Genomic DNA, 27,500 nt, shown 5'->3' with positions numbered 1-27,500 from the left:
TTCGCAGAAGAAATTTCAGTTGCCTTCCAGTAACTCTAGTAAGGATTATTCTTAAGTACCTTCTCACCTGACAGAGCTTGCAGCATTATTCACCAAGGAATGTGTGAGGGAAGACCTTCCAGTCAGTGAAATGGGGAGGCTATTCAGTGGCATGTGCTGCCAATAGACGCTGGAAGAAGTGTAGGAATCAGGACAGTGTTAAGAAAAAGGGACATGCATGCTAGCTGTGGAAGAGTCATGATTAGCTCTATTGTTAGAGGTCTTTTGAGTTTCATTGGTACCATAATACCTCACGACGAGTCTATCCAAGCTTGGCAGAACTCTGAACAGAGTAAGAGCTAAGTTGCATATATGGTGGTTTGCTTAACACTAAGGTAGGCTGCAGCATAATGAGCTATAAGCTCCTTGGATATGACCCTATCCTTCTATTCTTTCTCTGGGGGAACCAGGACAATACAGTAAAATATAGATGGTATCTCATGTCATATGTAACTTTCCAAGACCAAAAGGTGTGGAAGTAGCTAAAAGTAGCAGGTTTGTATTGTATTGAATACTGAAAGGAACTGATCTTGAATTTACTGTACCTCTAATCTTGTGTATCTTAATCACAATAGGTGATGGAGATGGAAGGGAATATTGATGGGTAAAAAGCCATCCACTTCACCAATATTCTGGTCCTGGCTGGATATGGCACTGATTGTGATTTGGCAGATATCATACAACTTGTGGAGCACAACATGTCATTTTTGTCAAAGGTTGATTCAATAGGGTGTAAGGAAATGTTTGTTTTTTACATTAGTGTAAACAAAATATGGTAAATTCTCAAATTACTTTTATATAATACACTTTGCCCCTTCTGCCCTCAGCTTACATAATTCTCTTTTCTTTCTATTTTTTTTTTTACATTTGCAGTAAAAGTAGAAATGATCCCACTCTTGCTCTCACACATTTGAGCTGGACTGAATGCAGCCAGACTTAGTAACCCTCAGTGCTGTTATGAAAGATATAACTCCAGCAAAACACAATGAAGAGAAAGACATATAATCAGATGCCTCTTGGGAGATACTGGGGTCTCATACAGTGCACTGGAGCTGTATATCATATGCCGAATTATGGAGGACAAAAGGATGCAAATATTGTTCAGTATTTCTTAAACACTTTAGTTAGTGTTTGAGGAGAGAAAAGGAGAAAACCATGCTGACAAAAAAAAGGTATTTAAGCTTTTCATCCATGACACTATCCTTGAGAAACAATAAGTCAATAAGCATAAGAAAAATGGATACATCACATTAACTTCACATTCACAGAAGGGTGTTTGGATCGGGTGTACAGTTGAGAACAATAGAGCCCATCTGAGGGGAAGGAAGTCTATTTGGTTAAAAAAAAAATGCACACAAAATCAGATGGAATTACATATAACATTGTCACGGAGCGCGCCACTCTCGCTGGTCACGTGGTACGGCCCGCCGCGTGCAGTGGGAGTTTCTTATTTGTCTTTATTGTAACCACACCTACATGTCTGCACACACCTGCACCTAGTTAGTGTTCTGTGTTTGCGTATGTAAAACCCTGGTGGTGTGTGCACTGCTGTCGGTCCTTGCCTCTGTTCGTGTTCTCTTTGTTTGTGTCCTTTTTCACATTGTCAGTGCCCGTGTTCACGTTATGAGTGAGTGTCACCGTCTTTCAATAAACGTCTGTCTTTGTGCGTCTTGCTTCTGCACTCGGGCTGTTACAAAGATACATTGACACCTTTTCTAGCTACATATTTTGTTGTTGTTTCTGCATACTAGAGTATTATACTTTATATGTTAACAATGACCCTAAAGTCTTATTTCTATTTTCAGGAAAGGCAGGATGAGACAAAATGGATAATCTCTTGGAATCCCAGAGGGACTGAAGTGTTAACTGGTATGAGAAACATTCTCCTATGCTCATATTTAACTTTTATTTTCTTAAAATTCTGTGATTAAAATCCTCAAGGATTCAGTTGTAGTGTATCAATAAGGATCTTTCCTTTCTGTTTGTCTTTGTATGTGCTCATGACACTCATTAGTGTAGAATCAGCAGATTTTTAAAATTGTTTGAAAGTCATTATTCACATTAGCATCAATAATATTTCTCACCAAGTTGCTAAATCGTCTGAGGTTTATGTAAGTGACCTTACAGTTTTACCCAAGGAAACTGGTTATAGATGTAGACCTGACTGCTGATTAACCTAAAGAGGGTTTTTTTGTATTTGATTTGATTACTCTACAGCAAGTGTGTTGTACTCTTTGTTGCAACCCTAATCTAACCAATATTTTCATATATTTATGTGATCCAGAAGATATCTTACTCTTTTTAATACAACTATTTCAACTTGATATTACCAGAAGATATGAAGCACTAACCTGCAGACAGCAATGACCCTATAAGTATAAAGATTAAAACCAGACCAGTGAACAAAAAACCTTTCTGACCTAACATACTAGTAATTAATATGCAAATGGTATCTGTCTACAAGTTTAGCATTTTCTGTTCTAGAACATATGATCCATCATAATTTGTTGCAGTGGAGGGGAACTTAACTGACTTTTTGCAAAAGTTATTCATCTTTCAATGGTGTAGATGTAAGCAAAGTCATTAAAGAGTGTTTTGTTGTGAAATGCACCTTTCTAAAGACATTTACTGAGCCAGAATTGTTCACAATTGTAGTAATAGGAACTTGATGTCTGAAGTGATTAACGGCCCTAAATGCTACATCACGTTCTTACACAAAAAGGTTATGAATATCTTGCTTGATGCCTGAGCCTGTTTTGCTATTGTTTGTTTATAAGGTATTGGTGTAAAATATGTTTTTAGGAGAAACTATTATTCACTGATTACCTCCATGTATCCACTCAAATCTGCATTCTCAACTGAGATTAATGTGCATAAGAAAATATTACTATAGTCTTTATAGTTTATTTTTCACAGTATTCTTGCTAACTATTTTAGAAAATGGCAGAATATGCAGAGAACTTTGAGGGGAGGTCTGTATGCTGTTTGACTTGGGTATTTATGTGTAGCTTCAAAATAATTAACCACAACTTTAAGATTTCTGGTACTTGAAAAGGCAACTGAAAAAAAGGCACCATGCTGTATTTTCTGCATTTATTTTTGCAACCTGATACAGCACAATTTACCACCATTCTAAACAATTAAGCAACGTACAATTGTGATCTGTTGCAGCTCCTCAAAAGAATACTCATGTATGAATTTTGTTGACTGTGTGCGACCCCTGCCTACCCAAACTACTCAAAATGTGTGCAGGGCGGAGAGGTACATGCAGGGCAGTGTAAGGACAAGTATCCATTATTAGTATGACATATTAGCACACATGTAATTTTGGATAAGAGATAAAATGGCCATATTTGCAGTGTAGACATGACAGCCTCTGATTGCTAGTAGGCAACTACACCTGCAAACAATTCTGACTCTGTACATTTCTCTAGAAAGGCACATTTCACACCAAAACACCCTTAAATACTTTGTTTACATCTAAACCACTGAATGATAGACATTTTTGAAAGAGCAGTGGACTCCCCATTTTTATGTTTATGATTTGAGTGTTCTGATGTGAAAAAGGAAAAAAAAACCCCACACTATTAATAACCATGGGCCCAATGACACACCTGGTTAACATGCAGCTTTAGTAACATGTAGTAGCTACTGGCTGCTTTCCTAACTTCTGTGGCATCCGTGACTTTATTAAACTTTGAATTTAAGCATTATACATACCTGAGAATCAGTGGAGAGGGAACCGGGCTGTTCAGTTTGTGCATTATGGTATGTCTTGCTCAGTGGGAAGCACTCCTCATGTTAATAGTTTACTCTGATCCTTTCAGGGGAACCTTATTAGATTAGGACTCAGAACTGAATTTACATTTTAATTCACACTATACGTGGAGCTATTAGATAAGAAATACCTTAAAGGGACTGATGGAAGTACCAGCTGCTTAATGTAAATCTGAGTGGTTTTAGTGTTTATAACACTACAGATAGACTGAGATACAATGCTCCAAATAAACTGAATCATTTGATAGTGAGAAATCAAAGACTTTTTGTCCTCATCTATCTCTCACAGAAAAGATGCACCATCCAAAATTAACAAGAATTGTAGAAGAAATGTTGCAATAATACAACACTGTGCTGTTTCATATGCTGGAAACTACAGTATCATAATCAAAGGTAAATGATAGAAATAAATATAAAAGGCCTATGCATGTATTATCATGTACTTGATATTAAGTTACTGGTTCATATTATACTGCCACTTCTAATGTGTTACTGGACATTTCTAAATAAACTTTTGCAACAGTAAATCTACATAAATGCAAGCATTATTTAGAAGATTTGTATACATTGCAGTGAAACTCAAGTTGCTTTAGATTTCTCATATTCTAGTTAACATTCAAAGCAAGTAAATATATTTAAAAACATTTATATATAAAATGGTGAACTTGTAGAGAAATAGAACTTGAGAATTATAGAAACAACATGCTAATTAGCATTATCATAATATGTTGTAAAATTATCACAATACATGACCCAATACATAACCATTCTTAAGCATAGATACATGGGTATGTAAACTTACCAGCTGTGTGTTTCATAAAAAGAATGTGGTCTGTCACTCAGAGTATACAGACCCACCTCCAGTAATGATGGCAAGCTGTTTCCGATGTCCAGCAGACAAACGTAGAGACATACTGATTATCATAACAAGGGAAGCATTTTATGCCTCCACTTCATTTTCATTGCTGCAGTCTTGCCTCAGAGCCTTTGATTAAAGACATGAGGTGGCTGTGAGCAAGTATTAATTTTTACATTCAAGTCTGGTCTGGCACAAGGCTGCCACCAACCTGCCCTTAATAGGGAAGTGTATGATATCTTTAAAGCATCTAAGCCCATGAACAATTAGTGCTGTCAGATTGACAGCATGTTATGATGCATTTTTAAAATGAATTAGTTATATATAAATATAAGAAGATTCTAGGTGAGTAATTTACTGTAGTAAGAGATGTAGAGATATTCAAAATTGTAGTTAAGTACAGAGTGTCTAGAGAAATGGAACATTTTGGGCAGAGGTCCTTTGAGATTTCAATAGACAGATTACCCTTAAGACAGAGAAGCACTTTGCTTGCACAGCTGATGAAGGTACTTTGTTGGAAAGGTTCTGTTTCTCTGGAAACTCTGTTGCACTTTAGCACATTTTTACAATTTTGAATCTCTCTCTCTCTCTCTCGCTTACTATATAAATATAAATAAATAAATAAATAAATAAATAAATAATCTCATGTTCATTTTTTAAATGTTTGTTCAACATTTATTCATAAATAATCATTGTGCTACATTTTTGATGCCATTTTTAAATCCTGGCTATACTGATCGTGTCACTATACTGTTGCATTGTTTTTGTTTAAATGTTTTAGGAAATGCCATAAAAACTTAACATTTTAATACATTTCCAAATATTATAAAGTCTTCATTTTACACATGACATGAATTATATCCTTAAACAATAGAATCACTGAAAAAATACAGCCATTTCCTCTTGTCAGAAGTTTCAAATCCTTAAACAATATAAAAGAGAAAAAAATTATAACTAGATTAGCCATCACAACTTGCATGTTTTTTTGGTCTGCTTTGTGTGATAATGACAGTGCTGTTAGTCTTCTGTGTGTGTGTTACCCCTGTGTTTATGGCATGGATCTCCTTACAGTTTCTATTGAGATGCATTACACAATGTTTAGGTAAGGCTCTGAGTGCAAAAATATAATTCAGAAAGTTGAAATGTCTGCTCCCCGTATGTGTGGTCATACTTCACAAAGTCTTAATCAATGTGTATTGTACATTATATATAAATATATATTACTCCCTTATAAAAAAAAAAAACAAAAAAACTATTACTGTCTAATCTACTAAAGAAAGTTGATAACTACTGACAAAAAACAAGATTTATTTCCATGGAACAAGTTTAACAAAGAGTCTGGGGGTCTGCAAAACAGTTTGGAGACGGTCTATTGTCATTCTGGGTGCCAACCAAAGCATGGGTCTTCTGTTATTCTCCCGAGTCAGATGAGGCTAAGAGATTTCCACATTCAAAACCCCCTGCCTCCTCTGTTGTCTAGCACCAATGCTTGATACTTGCTCTCTTCAGTCAAGGAGGCTAGACTGCAGCTGCCTGTCTCGCCCCGTATGAATAAAGAACCTTTTTTTTTTTTTGGAATGGAGAGAGAAGTTGTGAATGCCCTCCCAAAGAGGGATGAGGCATATTGAAAACTATATTAAATTACCCTGATTAACAATTTAGCCACGAACAGGGGAGTGCAGGAGGGGCTCTACAGGCAGGCCCAAGGTCTATTCATCTCCACAGTGCCATGGGCAAAAGGTTTCCCAAGTTCACAGGCTCTGGGGCTTTGTTATGCTAACTCACAATCTCAAATCAGCAACCAAGTGGAGTGTGAAATAGAAATTATTTCCTTCAAAACAAGTTGTCATCTTCCCCTACTCAAATACCACTACTCTATCAATTCTAATGTCATTGATTATATTTTGAGGTCCAAGTGAAATGTTATTGCCTAGATATAAAAATGAATTCTTATAAAAATTCTTCTTGGTTTCATATGATTTAGAAAATACTCCAAGGACAAAATGAACCTGACAGGTTTGCTTTTTGGCAAACCTCAGAATCTGCCGTGATGGCACTGTGAACAGTCGGTAACATCAAGATGAATCTGGTGGCCTGCAGGAAAGCACATTGCTCATTTGAACCTCAAGTACAGCTCAGCTTGAAATACCATGCTTCAAGTTTCATGCAAGACAAGCATTGAGACTATTCTCTGTCCTGGCTCCCAGATGGTGGAATTAACTGTCTGGACAGCCAGCGGAGTCCCTTGCAGTCTTCATACACAGACAGAAGACCCATCTATTTGTGAAATATTTGAAATGACCACTGATCCTGCACCTATGTTGAGTAACAAACTCTAGTACTTAAATGTAAGGTATTGTTTGTTATTGCACTTATCGTTGCCTGAATAGGGCTTATGCTTATTTTGCACTTCTAGGTATCAGCATTGATTCCTATATTTCAGCAATATTCTAGTTCAATGGCATTTTGAACTCTAACCTACTGCACTGGCTAGGATGCATTTTATGTTTAGATAACAAAGTGCTTTTGTAACATGTTCTTGACAATGTAAATGCAAATGCAAGCAGAAGGACAGTGACCCACTTTGTTAATGTTGCTTTTGGCTTATTAATGCTGAAGTTCATGAAGTTTTTAAATATTTAAATGAAAATAATATTAGGGAACCATTCTCTCAAGTCCAGTTTGACCGCTTTCCACCTTTCAGGTCATATTAGCATCATAATTCCCAACATCAAATCATTAGCAACAGCTATTGATAAAAATTTTCAATCATTCAAAATAATCAATCCTTCAAAAAAGAAAAAGGCAAATGTCATGAGCTATCATTCTAACATTTATTTATACATTTATGTGCAAATATAAAAATCATGCCAAAAAAACCTGACAAAATTCTAACGTTCAAGTTTACATCTAAGTTGTATATATGCTGTTTACCTTTTCTTGTCATCCTTTGTTTCAATACTGTAAGCCCATATATCTAATTCCCACAGATAGTTATTGCAAGTTAGGATTTATGTGGCACTTTGAATACATCTTTTCCCTCACTCAAGTCTGATTGGTGTCCAGTTGCTGGTTACCATGGAAATGACAAAATCATTTCTCTGCCCTCCTTTGTGAGGTGGCCTTTGTGAGATGACAGGTTAACCAGATATGCTTGACCCCTGGGGGTAGATGTATTGCACACATACACTACATTTTACTCTAATATAGAATATCAATTTCATTTTTCAAGTTTTTAACATTTTCTGAAAATGCCCAATTGTTCAATTGAAATGCATTTTTAAAAATATTTATTCTAAACAACATAAATCTCTACTATACAGCAGATGTGTAAAGAATATGCTACAAGAAACATGAATGAATGTTGTATGTGTAGCATTGATGATAAATATATCTAGAAATATATAAGAAAATAAGTTCTTCATGCTGGTGTGAATCTACTGGATCATATCAACATGTCTCATTAAAAAAAAAAAAAAAAAAAGCAAGCAAAAAAAAAAAAAGTGAGCAACAGTTTAGTTAGGATATGTCTCATTTTCATAATATAATTTATACATAATACAAACCTTCTATGATTCTTGACTGTCCATGGCTGGCAATCTGCTTAGCAACAGTTAGATCTTCTTAAAAAAATGGGGCTAGGGTCTCCTGCAGACCTAGACCCCAACCTGAGCTTGGAATAATGAGCTTCGCATAACCTTGTCAAACAAGTATTCACCACCCCATGCAGTCATACAAAAGTGACTGGTCACAGTTCAGGAATACTTTAGAGTTAGGAGGTTAAGCAGGAACAAAGAAAGTAGCTAGTTTATGATTTTACAGTTCAGAACATGTGCAGTTTTCAAAATCTCATTCAATGTATGTGAATATTGCCATTGCCTGTATAGTCTATACTCTCTCTCATATATATTTGTTTTACACAAACACTTGAGCTTCTCATTTACCCATACAACAGAATGTGGATTAAAAGAGTGACTATTTCTGAAATCTTTTAATGATATATCCATTATACCTACTGTATTCAAAAATTTATTTGTATAGCGCTTTTTACAACAGATGTCACAAAGCAGCTTTACAAATGTTCAAGTCCAAGCCCCCAGGGAGCAAGACAAGGGCGACAGTGGCAAGGAAAAACTCCCTAGACGATGAGGAAGAAAACTTGAGAGGAACAAAGACTCAAAGGAGGGGCCATCCTCCTCTGGCTGACAGTGGTCACCACAATAACAATTTAAAGAGGAAAAATAAATTTAAAAATGAATGTGTTTATATTTTAAATAATATTTTAACTATAATAGGCTGTGTGCAGGTTTAGGCTGCAGACACACTACATCACCTGTGTTCTAATTCAGAAATAAGAATTACATTACAAATTACAAAAGAGTACATTTTTGCAGCTGGCAAAAGTAACAGTCACCTTTTCTGGCTTGTAGGAACAGGTATATAATATGAAATAAAATTTAAAACTAAAACCTCATCACTTCTAACTTGTTCTTGATTTGGCTAGCACAGGATGTGGAAGCTGCCCCGAGCACCTTCCACCATCATGTTTCGTGTTTGAGAGTGGGAGGAAGCAGGTAGAGTATAGAGGGTGGGCACAGCCCACCCCACTGCCTACACTACGAATCAGGAGGACAGCCTCCTACAGCCCATGCACAGTCACTTTAAGTGCAGCTCCACAATAGCTGGCATGGCAGCTCTTCAGACCTAATTGCTAAGGGAAAGCAGGACAGAGAAACAAGCTAGCCTCAGGTGGCACCTGGCTCCAGAACAGCCTTTTTAAACCTAACCCTTTGTCACAATGGTGGTGACACTTCCTTTCTCTAGGAACACTGAGTGATCACTGCTTTTTCCACAGCTCATCCATTAAAGTGGATATGTTTGAGAATTTCCATCAAAAGGCATGAATGTTCAAGTGAATTTTTCCCATGGAAAGTTTGTGCAATTTTATTTCCTGCCAAATTTGAACAGCTTCTTGTTTCATTTCCAAAATAATAGCCAAAAAGGCCAGTTTAATTTTGCAGAATACTTTCAAAACACCTTACTGTGGAAATTGCTGAATTGGGAACATACACACCTAGCCTTCTTTCAAACTCAGGTGGCAATGTTGCTAGTTCATTAAAGACCTGCAGCTCTCTAGCAGGATAGAGTGGCACTTTCGTGAGGTAAAAGCAGAGGTGAGTACAGTTGTGTAAAAAAAGTGTACAAGTATCGTTAGTTTATACTAATAATTGCTCAAGTACAAGTAGACTATTAAACTGTTACTTAAAGTACTTAGTAAAAAGTCTACTCCTATAGTGAATTTCTCCATTGGATCTCATTTAATAGCACGGGGTAGCAATATTTACTTTGTTTCATCCCCCAAACTAAAACAGGTGGACCTTATTATACTTTTTACACTGAATTTGAATGTGTCTTAAAACCATGCCTAATAGAAATATTCTAAGTACATTTTGCTATAAGCTATATTATTCATAAATAAATAAGTTACTAAACTTAAGATATGTACAAACTGCCCCACACCCAAAAAATGTGTGATATTAAATTAGAATTTGGATTCCAAAATATAACTCTGCAGTGCAAATACAAATACAGTTGACAATAGAAAAGTAGCATCTGCATGCTGCAGGCTAGTGGTTAGCCAAACACTTCTCATCATTTCTCTCAACTTACAGAAAGTGTGCAGATATATTTTTCCCTTTCTGACCAAGATTTATAGATGTTTATAGACTTTACAGTTGGCCATCCACACTGAATTATTTGAATTATTGTGAATGTTTCTCTAATAAGTAGTATGACAAAGGTTAAAAGCATATCCAGGTCTCAAACCCAGGTCCAACATGTGGTAAACACAAGCCCCAATCACCACACCAAAGTGCTAGCTCTTAGGCTTCACAGCCAGAACACCTTCCTGAGTTACAGTCTCCATCACACCACCATCTCCTTCAGGGAGCGACAGTCTCTGTCACACTGCTTTCACCTACAGGAAGCATACCTTGTATGCGACACTTTCCACATGTCCCTCACACTTCCACCCTTCATCCAGGGTCACAGCCATGACCCTCACCAGGGGTTCACATTGGGCTTTGTACCATCCCTTCACTGCAGGAAGGTTCAAGTTGAACTAATATGTTCTTTATTTTCCATTTGATCCATTAAAGAAGCAGTGACTGGTCTAGATACTCTCCAGGACCAGAGCAGCATTGCACCTACAGATGATCATGGTCTTCTCCACTAATATGCAGCACTGTCCCTCTGAACCTGTAGGAGTATAAATAGGGTGCAGTGTTAAATGACCCACAGGTGTCTCCTGTCAGATGACAGGTGATTGCGAGCGGGGGAGGCAAGTGGTACGGTCCTGGTCTGGAGGAGGCGTGTCTCTCCTGGTAGGGGACCGGTCTACCATGACACTGACTATTTGTCCAGGATGTTTAATTTTGGAAAGCAGACTTTTTTTTTTACAGTAAAAAATAGCAAATAAAACTCACATATGTATTTACTTTTTTTCTACAGCAAATGAGTGTTGAGCAGTAGGACACTGGAATCTCTGCTACTGAGTGTTTGGCGAGTCTAAATACTTACTTTGTGTCTTACGGCACAAAACATTGTTTCTGAAGTCCATCTTTAAGTCTTGTGTTGTATCTTGGCTACAGTAAGAGTGCAGTTTGCCTAAAAAAATGAAGTAGCTTGTCTTTCTTACCTCTCATTAGGGTAAAGCCCGGACTACATGTTTATTTATAACTATATATGTCTAAGTGAATTTGCGGTGATAATGAAAAAAAAAGTATGTAAATGTATGAATATTTTCAGAACTGTGGGTTTCCTAAGGAACTCATAGATAATGACTTTGCTTGTGTTTTACCTGTTCAGAGAGAAGCTGCACTGACCTATAAACCATCTACTGTTAAGACAGCAAGAATTCATTTGATGCTGACTTATCTTACAAATAAAACAGAGGCTAATATAATTAACACTTCAGAATTTTCCATGATGATGCAGAGACAGCATCCAGTTTTAAGGATCCTCCCCTAATCTCCTACAGTCTATAGACAAAAACATCAAGCACCTGCTTATCACCTGAGCGGGACCCTTAACCCTCAACTGCTCAAGTTGTTTTCAGTCAGAATTGTAAGTCGCTTTGGATAAAAAGCCATAAAACTATAAATTGTAAAATTATAGAATACTGGTCATTGATCCATTTTTGCACTCTTTTGCCAACTGGAGTTCTGTTTCCCTTACTCAGCAATGGCACTCAAACTGGTCATGTGCAATTATTACCCATCTGTGCTAAGGAAATTGTGTGTTTGGATATGTTAGTTGGAGCACCAGCATTGTATTCAGCTGTAATTTGCTTGACTGTGCACCATCAGAAAGATTCTTAACATCCTCCTTTGACCTCTTTCATTTATGGATTGTTTATGTACATAAGATCCCCATTGGCTGGATGTTTTTCCTCAATCACCATCCTCGGTATACCTTCAACACCACTGCACAAGAAAACCTCTCAATGTTGGCAGTTTTTGAAATACTGTCCTTGGCTAGTCTAGCACAGATAATCACATCCAATTCAAAATAATTTAAATCACTTGATTTTCCCATAATAATATTAATTTGCACTGAAACTGATACAAAACTTGCTCACCTGATTTTTTTTGCTGTACTCAAGGGTCATGTGTCTAATTTCCATACAGAGAACCTCCAGTCATGAAAGGGCAGGTGTCTCTAATAAGGTTTAGAAAGACCCAACCTGACCTGCTTCAGTAAGTACTGCCACATTATGATTTGTGTTAGGTCTAATGCAGCACTACTTAAAATAATTGATCCTGATTATATGTGCTCAATGGTCCATTATGATAGATATTTATCTCGATTAAAGTTGTGATGTGGGAAGTTGCACTATTTTACATGTTAGGTTAAATTATTTGCATTTAAAAAGGAAAAAAAAAAAACTTTCTGCCAACAGACTGGACTGCCATGATAGACTTCATGGATTTACTTTAGTCTCCAATGCAGGAGCATTACATATTCTATTTGTTACAATATGTTAAAGACACAATTACAATTACAGCAGCATAATGATGTTAATTATATTGTATATTAAGCAAGCTCTGAGATTTTTTCTCAAAAGTTTCAATGAAGCTGGATAGAACTCACCTATACTGCAGGATAAATCAACCGAAAGTTACTTGATATGTCCACTTTTCCACAAAAGTTTAATGTTTCTACCTGAGATAGAATAGGGCTCTTTGGAACTGAGGTGGAATTGATAGTACGGGCTGTTTGCTGGTTTTTGCAAGCACTTTTTGCATTGCGAACTTCATATGCGATTCCACAGCCTTATCGAATTACCGCTTGCACTTTGTACTTATTACTGACTTTAACCACAGCACAAAAGTCTAACCAGTTTTTATTAAATTTACACTTTCCTATGCCTACAATTTTAACAGTCCCATCAGCTAAAAGCAAGTAATATACATGCCTAAAACTAGTATGCCTTGGAAAAAAAATATTGCCATTGGTTCCACTGAGCTCATTCAGCCATTAAAACATCAAGCTAACTTGTATATGAAATCTAGATTACGAAATGCAATGCACATTTGCAAAACCACAATTTTGAAAGATGGATTTAAGATATTTAAGACAAATTAAAGACTTCTCAAATAAATGAATTTAAGACTTTAAGGAACTGCAGATCCTCTAGTACGCTGAGTGAGCGAAGGCTCATAGCACTGCTATGCATCAAGGCATATTAGCCAGTCATGTTTAAGTCCCACATATTAAGTAGACGATAAGTAGTGCTATGAGTTTCTACTTCCACTGTTTTCTGCTGTAGTTTGCTCAGTGCAGCAGTGCAACCTTCACTCACACAGCATACTAGGATGTCTGCACAACTTATCTGTCTGTACAAGAGACACATGAAATACAAAAAAATATTATTTGCTTATGACACTCAGTGACTATTTTATAGGGAGATACAATTAGGTTTTAACTGGACCTGGGATATTCTCAAATGTAATATTCATTATGACATTTATCACTGAATAGCTCTATGGTATGTTCTATGGAACATAGTGATAGAAGTTTCTTTGGCTCAGCAAACCCAAGGTGCAGAAGTAAATTTCTCGACAGTGCTTAATAAAGCTATTTTGCAAGCAGATGACCAGCACACAGTTCTTTAGGGTCAAAGTATTTCCCAGTGGGATTCTGTGGTTTGGCTCCCTCGTGCAACAGAAGATATCCAAAAGTGAGATTTGTCAGAGGAGTAATAATTTTGGAATATTCTTTAATTAATCTCCTCTGATATCCAGAATAGCCAAGAAACAACCAAAGTACTCAGATTTCTAGGCTTTGGCCAGATGTTTAGCTTTTCAGGGTTGGTTTCAACTCCATTTTGGGAATCTCATGTCCCAAGTAGTGAACTGAAAAAATGCTACGCTTCTCGTGTGATTACTTTAGGCCATATTTGTTGAAATGCTTTAAAACAAATGAAATGCAGGTTCCAGTTTTTGAAAACATGATGTCATCAAGGAAAACTATGGCTTCTTTCAAATTTCAATCTCTCATGCACTTCATCATTTAAGGCTGAGAATGATTCTTCTAGATTGAGTAAGGCATAGGAATCTTTCACACTCTGAAATTAATCTATTTATTGCATCACAATACCATTTTTTTTCTGTACCATAATAATGAGAGAGGAGAAAGTACTGTTTCTGTGATCAGTCCCAAATGCTGCAGATCATGAAGGTGTTTTCTTATTGCTTCTGTGTCTTTGGGTGAATAGGTCTCCTCCTTTAAAGGAGTCTGATCGTTAAGCTTTGCTTTGCGTTGGACATCTGCTCAAAGTCATTTTTCTCACTGAGAATCTGAGTGTAGTGTAATGTAACTTTTTTCATGAAAGGTTCTACAAAAACACTTCACTTCCATGGGGTTTGGATTATCAGTGCTTACCTTGTATGGTGGTGTGGCAAGTTTTGTGTTGTGGGGAGAAGTGATCCCTTTCTCTTCAGGTGGAAAGCATTCATTTTTTCCTTGCTTCCTTTTCCACCCTCTTCTTCAGCAAGGCTGACTCATCAGAACACGTGACAGCTCCTCCTGCAACATAGCACTAAAAGACATCCCCCTATGTTTTTGCAACATCCAGCACATTTAGGTAACTCATTGCTACGTCTGTACCATCTTAACTGGAGTACACACTAGATCGTGCACTCACATAAGTGATAGAATTTACTTTATTCTGATAGATGAGGGCAAAAATAGGTTGGATTGATTCTGTTGTTGAGCTATAAATAATTTTGAGCCATGAACCATGTTACTCAATTGTAGCATGTAATTCTGAAGTTTGTGATAGGAATTACTCTGTTAATTGATCAATAACATTTTTAAACTACCAGAATCTCAAGAGACTTCTCTTCGCAGAATCTCTTCAAGAGACAATTTTGATAATGTTCAGGTTATCTTCCCAGAATGCAGAAATAACAGTGTTAAGTCAATTAAAATATATCCAAGATGGTCTCAGAATATACTAGAATAAAAGATGCTTGCTTCAAATTTTAAACATCCTCCTGACTGGCTCGTCGTGTTTTATATATATAACATGGCTGACCCCCAATAATAAAATTGTTACTATTTTATAAATGGACCAAATCTTGGTTCTGGAAGGAGGCGATAAGTAGATAATGAGCTACTTGACTGAGACCTGAACTTATAGGGCAACAACAACAAAAATACAGTTAATTTCAACAATGCAAAAATAAAAAGTGTAGAAAATAAATAAAGAAATACAGAATGTGTATGTTCCAGTGTGATCAGTTCCAATGTGTGATGATGTCCTCTTAGGGTTGGATCCTCACTCCTTACTAGCGGAAACAAGGGTCATTCAAACTGACAACATAAAAAGGGGGCCCACAATCTGGCATTGTTAGATCACTCAAAGCTCTGAGAGCCAATCAAACAGGATTAGAGTGTTGAAGACTGTCCAGACTGACAACTCTGAAAGGGGGTTCCAGGATCTGATGTTGCTAGTCAATCTGATCTGGTGTTGCTAGTAACATACGAATCCTTCGTATGTTACAAAGGAGAAATCTACAAGACCGGGTTAGATTTGAAACTTGAGTTGAGAACAACTGGTTGTCCAAAGTTATGCCCAGGCTACGAGCCACTTATAATTTAATATGACACTATAATTTCAATAAAAAGTAATTGTAAAATCAATTTACATTGATTTACTCTCACATGGTGAAATACAAATACCACATATATTTGTTAACATTAGTAATATTTACATCTAAAGTTTCAAAGTGAAATCTTCATATAACACTCAAAGCGATTTACATGCTCTTATCACCAGAATTCTCAATAAAATCCTATGCTATGCTGAGTGCACCACATCTGAAAACAGGAAGTGAAAACTTATAGTGCTGCTTATGTAGAACACTCAGTAGATGGGATTTCAATATGACTGGCTAATATAGTCCGATACAAGGGATGACAGACAGGTATGAAATACAACAAACAATTTACTTACAAAGTTCAGTGACCTATTCAGTGACAAATGTAATATTCATTTGATATTTATCACTCAATAGCTCTATGATAGCTATAGCTCTATAATACCTATATCTGGATTACATAGTACCAGGGATAATTGGTCATATACATGTGTCTGTTGCCAACACTGCTGCAAGTGGTAAACATGTTGCTTCCTGTCAGGAATGATTGTTGTTCTCCAATTAAAAACATAGAGGCTATCTATTGATGTCACTTTCCAATGGGAAAATGCCCCTTCAGTTGGACCAAATGGCAAAACATTCCACAAGTCTGCATTTATTAGGGGAAACAGCAACACTGGGAATTAAACAAATGATAATTTGCTTCAATTAAAGGCTGCTGGACTTGACTGTGATACTTCTAAATTTAATAAACAATAGGCAAAGCCTGAAAATGAACAAAAGCCTTAATTCTTGCTTTTACTTGAAGGTGGGGTTTATTGGTGAAATTAAAGTAATGACACCAATAGATATTCTAGTTTGTGGACTGGTTCGTACAAATATTTGTATTTTATTACAATTTCTCTTTGGAAAACAAAACTGGCTAGGTTCATAGCTAACACTGCTAACATAGCTAACATTCTAATGTTATATTTGTGCAGGTAGAACTCTCTTCTAATATTACCATTAAATCTGACATAAAATACAAATTCTTGCCATAATCTTTAATGTTTTTTTCTATTTCAAGAATAACTTCCAAATCTACAAGCTTTTGTGGCTAACCATACACTAGGAGTCTTTGAAAATACTTTTAAAAGACTATATTTATTATAGTCCTGTATTTATTATTGTTTATTTTTTATTTAATGACATTTTGCACTATATTGGACTGTTTGCACTTGTGTAGCATGTTGTCTGTTGCACTGTTGTTTTTGTGTTGCACCATGGTCCTGGAGGAACATTGTCTTGTTTTTGTTGTGTACTTGTATATAGCTGAAATGACAATAAAACCTCTTTGAACTTGAACTTGAACTAGTCAGACAATCTCTCATATCTAAAGAGAATGTGTCATTAGACATAGGATTTTGCAAAGACTTGCAGAGTTACAATTTGCATGACTGCAACTGGATTATTTCCCATCATGCACCTGCTGGAAATTTACGAGAAGAGAAACTGTTGAACAATGGAGCAGAATCCAGCAGCTTTTGACCTCAGCAGTCATCTTTTCTCCTTATCCAATCTATCATGGTACAAATCGGAAGACACATCCTTTTCCATGGTCCGACAGAACCATGGCTTCTGATGCTTTCCTGGAATCTCCTCCAGGTCTCACATCTCCTCTAACAACCAGAGATGTTCTTGTAGACTTTGTTACATCCTGTTTGGTGCTGGAGAGAGCAGATTATTGGTTGTTGACAATGTCCACATCAATATTTGCAAGACTAATCCTGGCTGTAAGGCAAATGACCAAACAATTTTTCAAATTATTTCACTGTCACAGATTTCCAGTGTCGGATTAAAATCATCACAGTTTTGGTAGAGTTGTGGTGTGCTCCTGTCGTCTCCATTGTTTGGTGTAAGGTGGTCAAGAGAACTGTATTAAGTTTGTCTTTTTCACATTTTGATGTTCCGATAAGATCAACCATATTATCATGAGTTTATTTTTTGTTTTTTTTTTTTTTTGTCTTGGGACTTAAAATGGGAAGCTCTTAGCAAAAGGGCTTAATATGCTAGCTCTTTTATTATAGATTCACATCACACATAGGCTCATGGTCGTTGAAAAAATTTGCACGTTAATTAGTGTTCCATTAATGAGCTAGATCTATACTAGCACCCTGAGGCTGAAGGGTATTAGCATTACAGTGACTGAGCCCTGATGGGCTCTCCCCAGAACATTGGCTCCTATGCTCAGATGAAAGAGCATCTGCTCTTCTTTTTTCCACCTGTGTCATCTCCTCCCACTGAAAATGAACAAGAGACTTGACCAAACCAGCCAAAGTTGCAGCAACAGTCCAGTACGCTTTATGTCTTCGACATGTGACTGATATCACTTTTAATTCTTAATAAGATTCACTGATTACACTTTACATTAAGGTTCTATTAGCTAATATTATATTATGGAACTAGTTAACATTAGCAAACCTTGAATTTCAGCAATAATAGACCATAAGCAATGTTAACTATAAAATTTAAAACCATTTGCATTTTTTAAACATGGGGACGTGTGCTTTTGTCACAATGTAATATTGTAAATTAGTAACCCTATTTATTTTTTATTACCAACTATCTAGGTATTCATCATAGTCTGTTTGAAGACTATTCATGCAGATATTAATTATTTTGTTTACATTATTTACAGCTTACTAATGCTAAAGTTCATGATTTGTTAATGCTGCCAAATACTGTAAATAATGTAAGTTAGAGGAACCTTAATGTAAAGTATTACCAATTAATTCATATTCCAGCTCTTTAATAATCTACAGGGTTATTACAGTGAAGTAAAATGTACTTTAACAGCATTAAAGCAAGGCCAAGCAAATCACATTTCATTTACTGGCTGTAAGACAAATCTATGGGAACCGGGAACCATTCTCTTGCTGTAAAAAAAAAAAAATTCTCCTGCTGTGTATATTAATTTACAATAGTGCAAGCAATATTTGATCAATATTTGACTTTGCTCTGCTCACAAAAATGGTATGACAACTGACAACTAGATGAGCACTGAGAAAGAATGAGAGTGATGCAAACACAAAATACTCTCTTTTCTTCGCACTTTCTAGCTCCAATCCCCATGCATCTGTTATACTCTCAAACACTCCATTGAGAGCTGCTTGGCTCCAGTTGTGTGTTCCAGAAAACTCCTTACAGACCCAGCAGGCCAGAAAATTGCCCCACGCTGTCACAGTTAGCTCAGCAGCTCCTTATTATCCACGTTTCCTAGGGAGCCAATCGTGGGATTTGTCGTAATGTATCAGGATGACGGCCTGCAAGCCAGTGCCCAAATTCTGCATCCCGACAGGGCCAAATGTTAACGGGAGCAATAGGCACAGGACAATGGGCTTTGTAACCCGTGGGGAAAAAAAAAACTGTTCCTTAGCTCTCTGATCACAGGAGAGCCTCTACTGACCCCAAAGGTCAACAATGGAGAGTGCTTTATCCCAGTGGGACCAGATCAAAACAAAGCCTTTCTTTAACAACTATATTCATAACCTACTAGAGGTAGTTGGGCTGTCACTATTGCTGTCTGACACACTGAGTCTTTCAGATGCGTGCACGCACACAGAGTTTTAGATCCACAGCCTGAAAAACTCTGCTATTCAAATTGTCAAAAAGATCTAATTTCTGTTTTTCTAATATGAAGTTAGTGATGCATCAAATAAACATCAAAAGTAATTTAAAGGAAACTGCCCTTGAAAGTTGTATTATCTTGAAAATGTCCACACCAACTCTGACCTCAGGAACTCTAACAATCTGCTTTCCCCATGTCAGTAAGGGCAGACAAATAATACAGGTCAAGTGATGTGCCTGCAAGAGAATTATGTGTCTGTGGTGGGATATGGGTAAGAAAGAGATGGTTAAGTGACCACACAGAGAGTCCATTAAAATCCAAGTGATCAATTAGGTTTGTGACCTAGTGACAAGTCTTTAGAAAAGTATTTAAAAAGGCAGGTTTTATTACCTGGTAAATGTCACATTAATGTTAGTGTGCAAATAAGACAATCAAATAACAATAATAATAATGAAAGTTGAAAAATGCCCGTTAATACTATTAATAGACAGTTTTTTTTTTACATTAGATTTATCAGAAGTTATACAAATCATTTTTTGCTGCTTGTATTTTAGTAGTTATTTAATTTGTTTAAATATAGGACAGAAAAACTTAAGGACTGTCATGGATGGCCGGCCATCAAGCAGGAGGAACACACACACTTCAGCTCAGGATCACAGCACACACCTGCCCTGCTCCCAGTCACCTTCATATTAATCATACTCACCTCTTTCACATTTCACTACCTCATTATTTAAACCCACAAGTCCGGGAAGGCAGTGCTGCACATTAGTGGTCTTACTACTGAGTATACGATGGAGCTCCACGCTGCCTTACGGAGTATATTCTTGTTCTTTGTTTTTTGTTCTACACTGTGTATTCAAATGGACAATAAAGAGCACTTTCTAGCAGCCTCATCTCTCGCTCCCTCTGTGTCACCAACGTCACCAGGACAACTTCCCACTTAAAGAAAATGTTAAGTAATTGCAATCACTGCAGAATAAAATGTATACAATTAGAGCATGTTAGAGATAGAGTTATAATTTGATCATGAGTTACTTTTATAGTCAGATCTTTGTGGATATTCCCTTCAGCCTATAGAAAAATACTCTAGAGGCCAAAGTTTCCCAACTTAGGTAAATTTATTCGGGGAAAGAAATAATTGCATCGTTTTAGGTATGAAAACTAAATATAAGATCCTAGCTAAATTTGTGCTTATACCTTCACTTAGACTTTAAAAATTAGCTTTACTTCAGATGTGTAAACATTCTCCAAATAAAATAGCCAAAACTTTCCATCTACATACCTGAGAATTATAGGCTAATAAACTAGTCTCAGTTATGGAAATACAAGATCTAAATTTTCAGATAAATGAATATTACTAACACTGTGCATTTTACAGTACAAAATGGAAGAAAGTATTAGCATGCCATTTAAAATATAGCCCACTGCTAAAGATCCCTTATCTATTCCAATATCACTACTGCTTACCAAATCTGAGATGTTGCAGTGTAATACTGGTCTTGATATTGTAGGCTGCTCATCTGTGTGTTTATATAAGACATTACGAATTTTATCCTCATAAAATGACATGATGCTCCCATAAATATTTAGCATTCATTACTTAAAACAAAAACAACTAATATGTCTGTTGTTAAATCTTCAATCGATATATTTGTTAACACTGTGTTAACAGTGATGACATCATAAACTTTAAAAATCCTCAAGGATTTGATCAGCCTTGAAGACTAGGCTGTTGGTTTTGACTTTAATGGATTAGTCTTCTTGTCTGTAGAGTGAGTGGCCAGCTGGTCTTGGTTGTTTGCTTATTCAAAGCGGATGGATTACAAGGTGGCTGAAGCATTTGGCTCAGCAGTAGGCAGTCCGGCTGCCCTGAGGGAGGTTAGGGGTTAAATGGTTTGTGTCAGAGGGCCAGTGAATATAATTGAAAACAGGACCCATCCTCCATTAACTCAAAAAACCTCTGAGCTGTTAAATACTCAAAGGGACAGCTAACTAGGTGACATATTAAGTCCACTGACCAAGAGGTCACTGCTTAAAAGCAATTTGTGGTCACTGCTGCTTAGCTAAGCCTTTTTGTGAGAAGTAGCCTTAAAAATAAGCATTTTTGTAAATATTTTGTAGACAAGAAATAAAAATCAGCTTTTACATTAAAGCAACAACCAACCTCATTTTAATATTTCTGTTCGTAGACAACTAACTGCATTTCCAGTGCAACACGCAACTTAATGTAATATAATTTAAAAGAGGCCATATGAGAGATGCATGTCAAGACTCCAATGGTCTGGCCAAAAATTGACTGAGGCTTCAGGTACTGTAATCACAAATTTAAATCACACCTGCAGTTTCCTTTCATATGCAGCCAACATGCCAGTCTCAGACTCAAGGTTCTCATTTTACATCTGACGCACAATGTTAATTTCTTCTCATACTAAAAATCTAGTTTATCTTTAGAACAAAAGCTACCAAATTATATTTTTACTATTGTTTTATTTAATATTAAGTTTAAATGATTGTGTTAATAAGTGTTAGGGTGTGCAATTTGACATTAAAATCAGATAGCTCAACAATTCAGATTACTGAAGTGTGTGTGGCACTTTTTCACTGTTTGCAATTATGCTTTATTCAAGTTCTGCTAGGATGCTAATGTTTGTACCAAACCTGAAACACAGCACAAGTTGAAAATTTTTGAAACAATGCAAGACAAGTCAAAAGTGTCTGGTTCAATATCAAATACAATCTCTTATTTTTTTCCACTACATAGATGCATGTCACTGCAACATAAGGAAAACAAGGTCTAACAAGCAAGTGCCTGAGAAATACAGATGGAACATTCACACTGGAGGAAGAGAAATCCTTGATTCAGTATTGATTTGCAACAGAAAAGTTATTTCTAACCAACACTATTCAACCAAGCTATGTTGTTAGCAGTTATGTTAGTTATATTGTTATGAATAAAGATAGCAAAATATTATCAGGGATTCAGTCATCAGTATCAGTACATCCCTGCCTATAGCACAGGACCCTTGAGCATAGCCACCAGTGTTTTCTAAACTGTTTCTGAACTGGCCTAATGCATTCACTTTGTCAGCAGATGGAAAGTACAAGCAAGACAATGATGACAAGATAATGTTGGAAAACAGGTAGACTGCTTCCTAAAGCTAGATTAAAACAATATACACCAATACCATTACAGGATACCTACACCTTTAAGAAAAATGAAAATTAAAAATTGCATGTTCTTATTTGAAATTAGCAGTTTAAATGATCTTACTTTCAAATGGTTCCAAATGAAAAACAACAAGGCCTCTAATAAGAAAATGGTGGCTTTTTTTCTGCTGAGATTTTTTATTTATTTATTTTTTTGTAATCTTTTCCATTTTGGGGTTCTATAACAAAGACCCATTTGAACCTCTCACCATATCTTTTTAGGTGGTTCATAAAATTCTGTTATAACAGAGTGCTACTTTATTTTCTTTTTCTTAGCATTGGAACAAGGCATAACCTGTGCTGGTCAAGGTCTATTGATCACTCCCTGGATAGAGCAACAGGACAGGGTTAAATAAGAAAAACTGTTCTTAATGGATGCTGGCATAACTCCTCTCTATCCCACCAGTATTAGGCCACTTACTGAACAGAAGGTCTTTCACAACTCTTTACTCAAACCTGCTGAGCACTATTTGGTCCTTTTGAAAGAGGAAAATAAAGAGAAAAATGAGGGCGGAATATAGGGTATAAGAGTCCCTTATAGAGGCCAACTGTGCCAATCGATGGGTGCTTGTAATCTCCATTGTGCTTCACAGAGGTAGTCAGAGGACAATTAAATCACTCCTCCAAACCCCTGACGCCACTGGTCCAGTTAGTACTAGACATCTAGATCACAACTTTGGTGTGAGACCAGCTAAAAATAAAGTTCTATGGTAGAGGATTTTTTAAATGAAATGAAAGTAATGGTAGACATAACCATGGAATCGTCAAACCAGAATTTAATTTAAGCAGATTTATGGGCTGACCTAAGGTATGTGATCGCTTGGTTGATTATTTTTGTAAACAATATGAATCTTTCTTATTGAGGAAAAAACCCATCAAACTATACATATATAATCTTATTAATAAAATGTTTGAACAAAAAGCTTTGTACTAACACTATATTTGACAATGGAAGCATGTCTGTGTTCAGAACAGTAGGACAATCAAAGAAGCCTACTCCTAAGAAGTCCACAGGTGACATCTAGTGGAAAAAGTGGAAAACACCAAATCAGGTCAGTTTATGTGGAGGCAGAGATAAACCCTTTGATGACAATGCAACACATGGTACAAGGCCAGGAAGGTAGAACATATTCCCTAAAAAAATTCTACCAATAAGGGGTTGGGCAAAAAGTAATTAGGCTGTGTCTGGGAGTAGTGGACATGCCAAGTAAGTTGTTAAGTAACCAAACTTCTCTCACAGCATTTTTTCATGCAAATGTCAACCATACCACATCTGAGATTTTGGGAAATTTAAAAAATGAAGTGTAGAATTTGTGTGCTCTTCTTTGTCTCTAACTGCTAAGAAACATGTCATGGTTCCTAGATGTCTGCTACAATGGGTGGCAGCCCATGAAACCCTTAGGTCTGCAAGATCCAAAGGCTGGGCACCATGCAGAAGGAGAGGGGATGGAGCATACAAAGTATAAGATCCACTGTCCAGGGTGAGATACAAATCCTATGAATACTTTCAAGCAATGCATGCCTTGGACAGATGGGAGCAGAGGAGTTGTCATGGCAGGATAAGCTCCTACGTAGAATCTACCACCAACAGATAGCAGGACTGAAGAATAACATAGAAGCACAATTATGGAAGTGAAAGATCAAGAATTAAACACTAGATCAATTGAAATAGGGTTGTCTCACACCAGACAAGACCCAAGATGCGGACTATGCAAAGGAGCCTCTGAGACAATCCAGCACCTTGAAGCAGGATGCTAAACACTGGCAGGGAAAGCACACACTGAGAAACACAAGAAAGTGGCAGAAATCATATATTAAAATATATAAAAATATACAAGGCTTAAGAGCTGCATACCCTCAGGTTTAAAAAGGTGGAGCCAAAGAGTGTGGTGGAGAAGATGACAAAGGCCCTGTGGGACTTGTATATCCAGAGAGATGAGCAAGCAGTGGCGAACCAAGCAGACATTGTGACAGTAGATAAAATTCAAAAACCAGCATTGCTAATACGACCCCAATTAGCATGCTGTGGAAAATGTAAATAAAAACAAAATGCAATGACTTGTGAATCCATAGACCCATATTTTATTCACAGTAGAACATAGAACACATATCAGTTTTCAAAGTGAGATATTTTACCATTTCATGAAAATTAAAATTAATTTAAATTCATGATTCTGTACTGGAAATCATTGCATGTGTCCAGGAACACTTCCACAGATCATTGTTTGTGAATACAGTTTGCCAAACAAATGAAAGTTATTGCTGTGTCATGCAAAGAAGAAGCCATATGTCAACACAATCCAGAAATACCACCATCTTCTCTTGGCCAAAGCACATTTAAAATGGAAAATGGAGGCAAAATGGAAATTGGAATGCCCGCAGTCCAGACCATTCTCCAACAGAAAACATTTAGGGCATCATAAAGCAAAAAATCCAGCAAAGTCTATGCTATGCTGATGATACCAAGTATATGTCTCACCCAAACAAGAGGACAAATATCAACTTAGTATTATTTGGGAATATGTAAAGGACATCAGACAGTGGAAGTTGAGAAACTTTTCCTCACTTAATACTGACAAAACAGGAATGCTTATATTAGGCAGCCAGGCATAAGGTCTCTGATTATGTAATAGGTAGTTTTGATGGTCTCCCAATCACACCATCTTTAACAGCTAAATATCTGTGTAATTATGTGCCCCAATCTCTTGTTTGAAGTTCATGTAAATAATATTTTAGGACAGACGTTTTCCATCTCAGGAACATTGCAAAGTTTAAGAATATACTATCATTACATGGTGGAAAAGTTAGTCCATGCACTTGTTTATGCATTTGTACCGCTAAATGCATAAACAAGCTCCAATTAGTCCAAAATGTAACAGCCAGAGTTCTTACTAGAACTAAAAAGTTTGATCATATTACTCCTATGTTAACTACTTTGAATTAGCTCCCAGTAAAATTCTGTACTGATGACAAAATACTTCTAATGACCTACAAGGCACTGAACAGTCTTGCCCCACAATACCTTAGTGAACTCCTGGTGCATTATGACCCTCCAGATTTACTTGGATCAAAATGTGCTGGTTCTTTATTAATATGTAGTATATGGAAATCTACCACAAGAGGCAGGGCATTTTTCCATAAGGCTCCTACACTACAGAAACATTTTCCTGCCAATGGTCGAGTCTCAGACACATTCTCAGTATTTAAGGCTAGGCTCAAAACGTATTTGTATTTTCAGGCTTTTGATACCTCTCATCAGTATAAGGTGTAGATCTTGCAGTTCAAGGGCATTGAGAGTTATGATAAACTGGGATGTTATGATGCTGTCACTTCAACTCTTTTCTGTCATTCAGGTTTGTTGACTGAGAGCAACAGAGTGCTGATGTTCAAGGGATCCTTCATGTTGGTATTTCCTTTTGGCTCTATCCAGTTCCTTCTATCCTGTGTTGCCAGAGCTAGATTTGCCAGAGTCCATCCTTGCTCACTATAGATCTGGACATGCTTAATAAACTATCCTCTCTTTCTGTAGAGGTACATCCATTCCTGGTGTCATTCTGTTGCTGAGCCTCAACCCACCCAAGCCCCTTCCATCTCAGCCAGCCACTTCTCCATCGTCCTGGGAAGACATTCTTGTGTCAGATGTTTTTTGGACACATCTGCACTCATCAAACCCAGAATAGGAATTTTATAAACCCAGATTAGACATTACATTTACATTTATGGCATTTAGCAGGTGCTCTTATCCAGAGCGACTTATAAAAGTGCTTTGTCATTTACTCATAGAAAATATCCTAGTACAGTACTGTAGGTTAGAATCAAACATACCAATGAACTAGAATACTGTAGAATACAGGGATAAATGCTGATACCTAGAAGTACAAAATACATAAGGTCTATCTTAAACAATGATAAATGCTATAAACAATAAGTGCTAGAGTTTGTTAAACAACATAAACAATACTCTACAATAAGTACTTATTTAATCAGTCAATATGGGATCAGTTGTCCTTTAAATATTCTGCAAATAGATGGGTCTTCAGTCTGCGTTTGAGGACTGCAAGGGACTCTGCTGTCCGGACAACAAGTGGGAGTTCATTCCACCATCTTGGAGCCAGGACAGAAAATAGTCTCGATGCTTGTCGTCCATGAGACCTGAAGCAAGGTATTTCAAGCTGAGCCATACTTGAGGTTCGAAGTACTTGAGGTACGGATCAGGCTTTGACCATTGACCGCATGTATGAAGGAGCTGGTCCATTTTTGGCTTTGTAGGCAAGCATCAATGTTTTAAATCTGATGCATGCAGCTACAGGGAGCCAATGAAGGGAGCACAGCAGTAAGATATGTGAACTTCCGAAGATTGAAGACCAATCATGCTGCTGCATTCTGGACAAGTTGTAGCGGTTTGATGGCTTTTAGAGGAAGTCTAACATGTAGTGATTTGCAGTAGCCTAGCTTTGAGATCACCAGAGACTGCACAAGCACCTGGGTAGCTTCCTGCGAGAGAAAGGGTCGAATCCTTCATATGTTACAAAGGAGTAATCTGCAAGACCAGGTTAGATTAGAAACATGAGTTGAGAATGACAACTGGTTGTCCAAAGTTATGCCCAGGCTATGGGCAGCTTTGGATGATGATACCAGGGAGTTCTCACTGGAAACAGTGAGGTCATGGTAAGGGTTGCGAGTACCTGTGATGAACAGAAGCTCGGTTTTACTGGGGTTGAGCTTCAAGTGGTGGGCTGTCATCCATGATGCTATGTCAGTCAAGCATGCTGAGACGTCTGGAGAACTGCATGTCAGAGGGTGGAAAAGAAAGAAATAATTGAGTGTCATCAGCATAGCAGTGGTA

General features: G+C 36.9%; 1 protein-coding gene across 8 annotated transcripts in view; it reads left to right on the top strand.

The window, feature by feature from the left end:
• The window catches only part of edil3b (EGF like and discoidin domains 3b), a 62,414-nt gene that overhangs the window by 10,530 nt on the left and 24,384 nt on the right, over nucleotides 1-27,500 (top strand). For all 8 annotated transcript variants that reach the window (XM_081702431.1, XM_081702430.1, XM_081702429.1 and 5 more), the window contains one exon: nucleotides 1,845-1,908. The gene's annotated coding sequence lies outside the window, so the exon portion shown is untranslated. The remainder of the gene's footprint in view (nucleotides 1-1,844; nucleotides 1,909-27,500) is intronic.

This window comes from Electrophorus electricus, chromosome 19 (assembly GCF_041902795.1).
Source record: "Electrophorus electricus isolate QZ-2024a chromosome 19, ASM4190279v1, whole genome shotgun sequence".
NCBI classification, from domain to species: domain Eukaryota; kingdom Metazoa; phylum Chordata; class Actinopteri; order Gymnotiformes; family Gymnotidae; genus Electrophorus; species Electrophorus electricus.
This window is presented reverse-complemented; position numbering and strand designations above follow the sequence as displayed.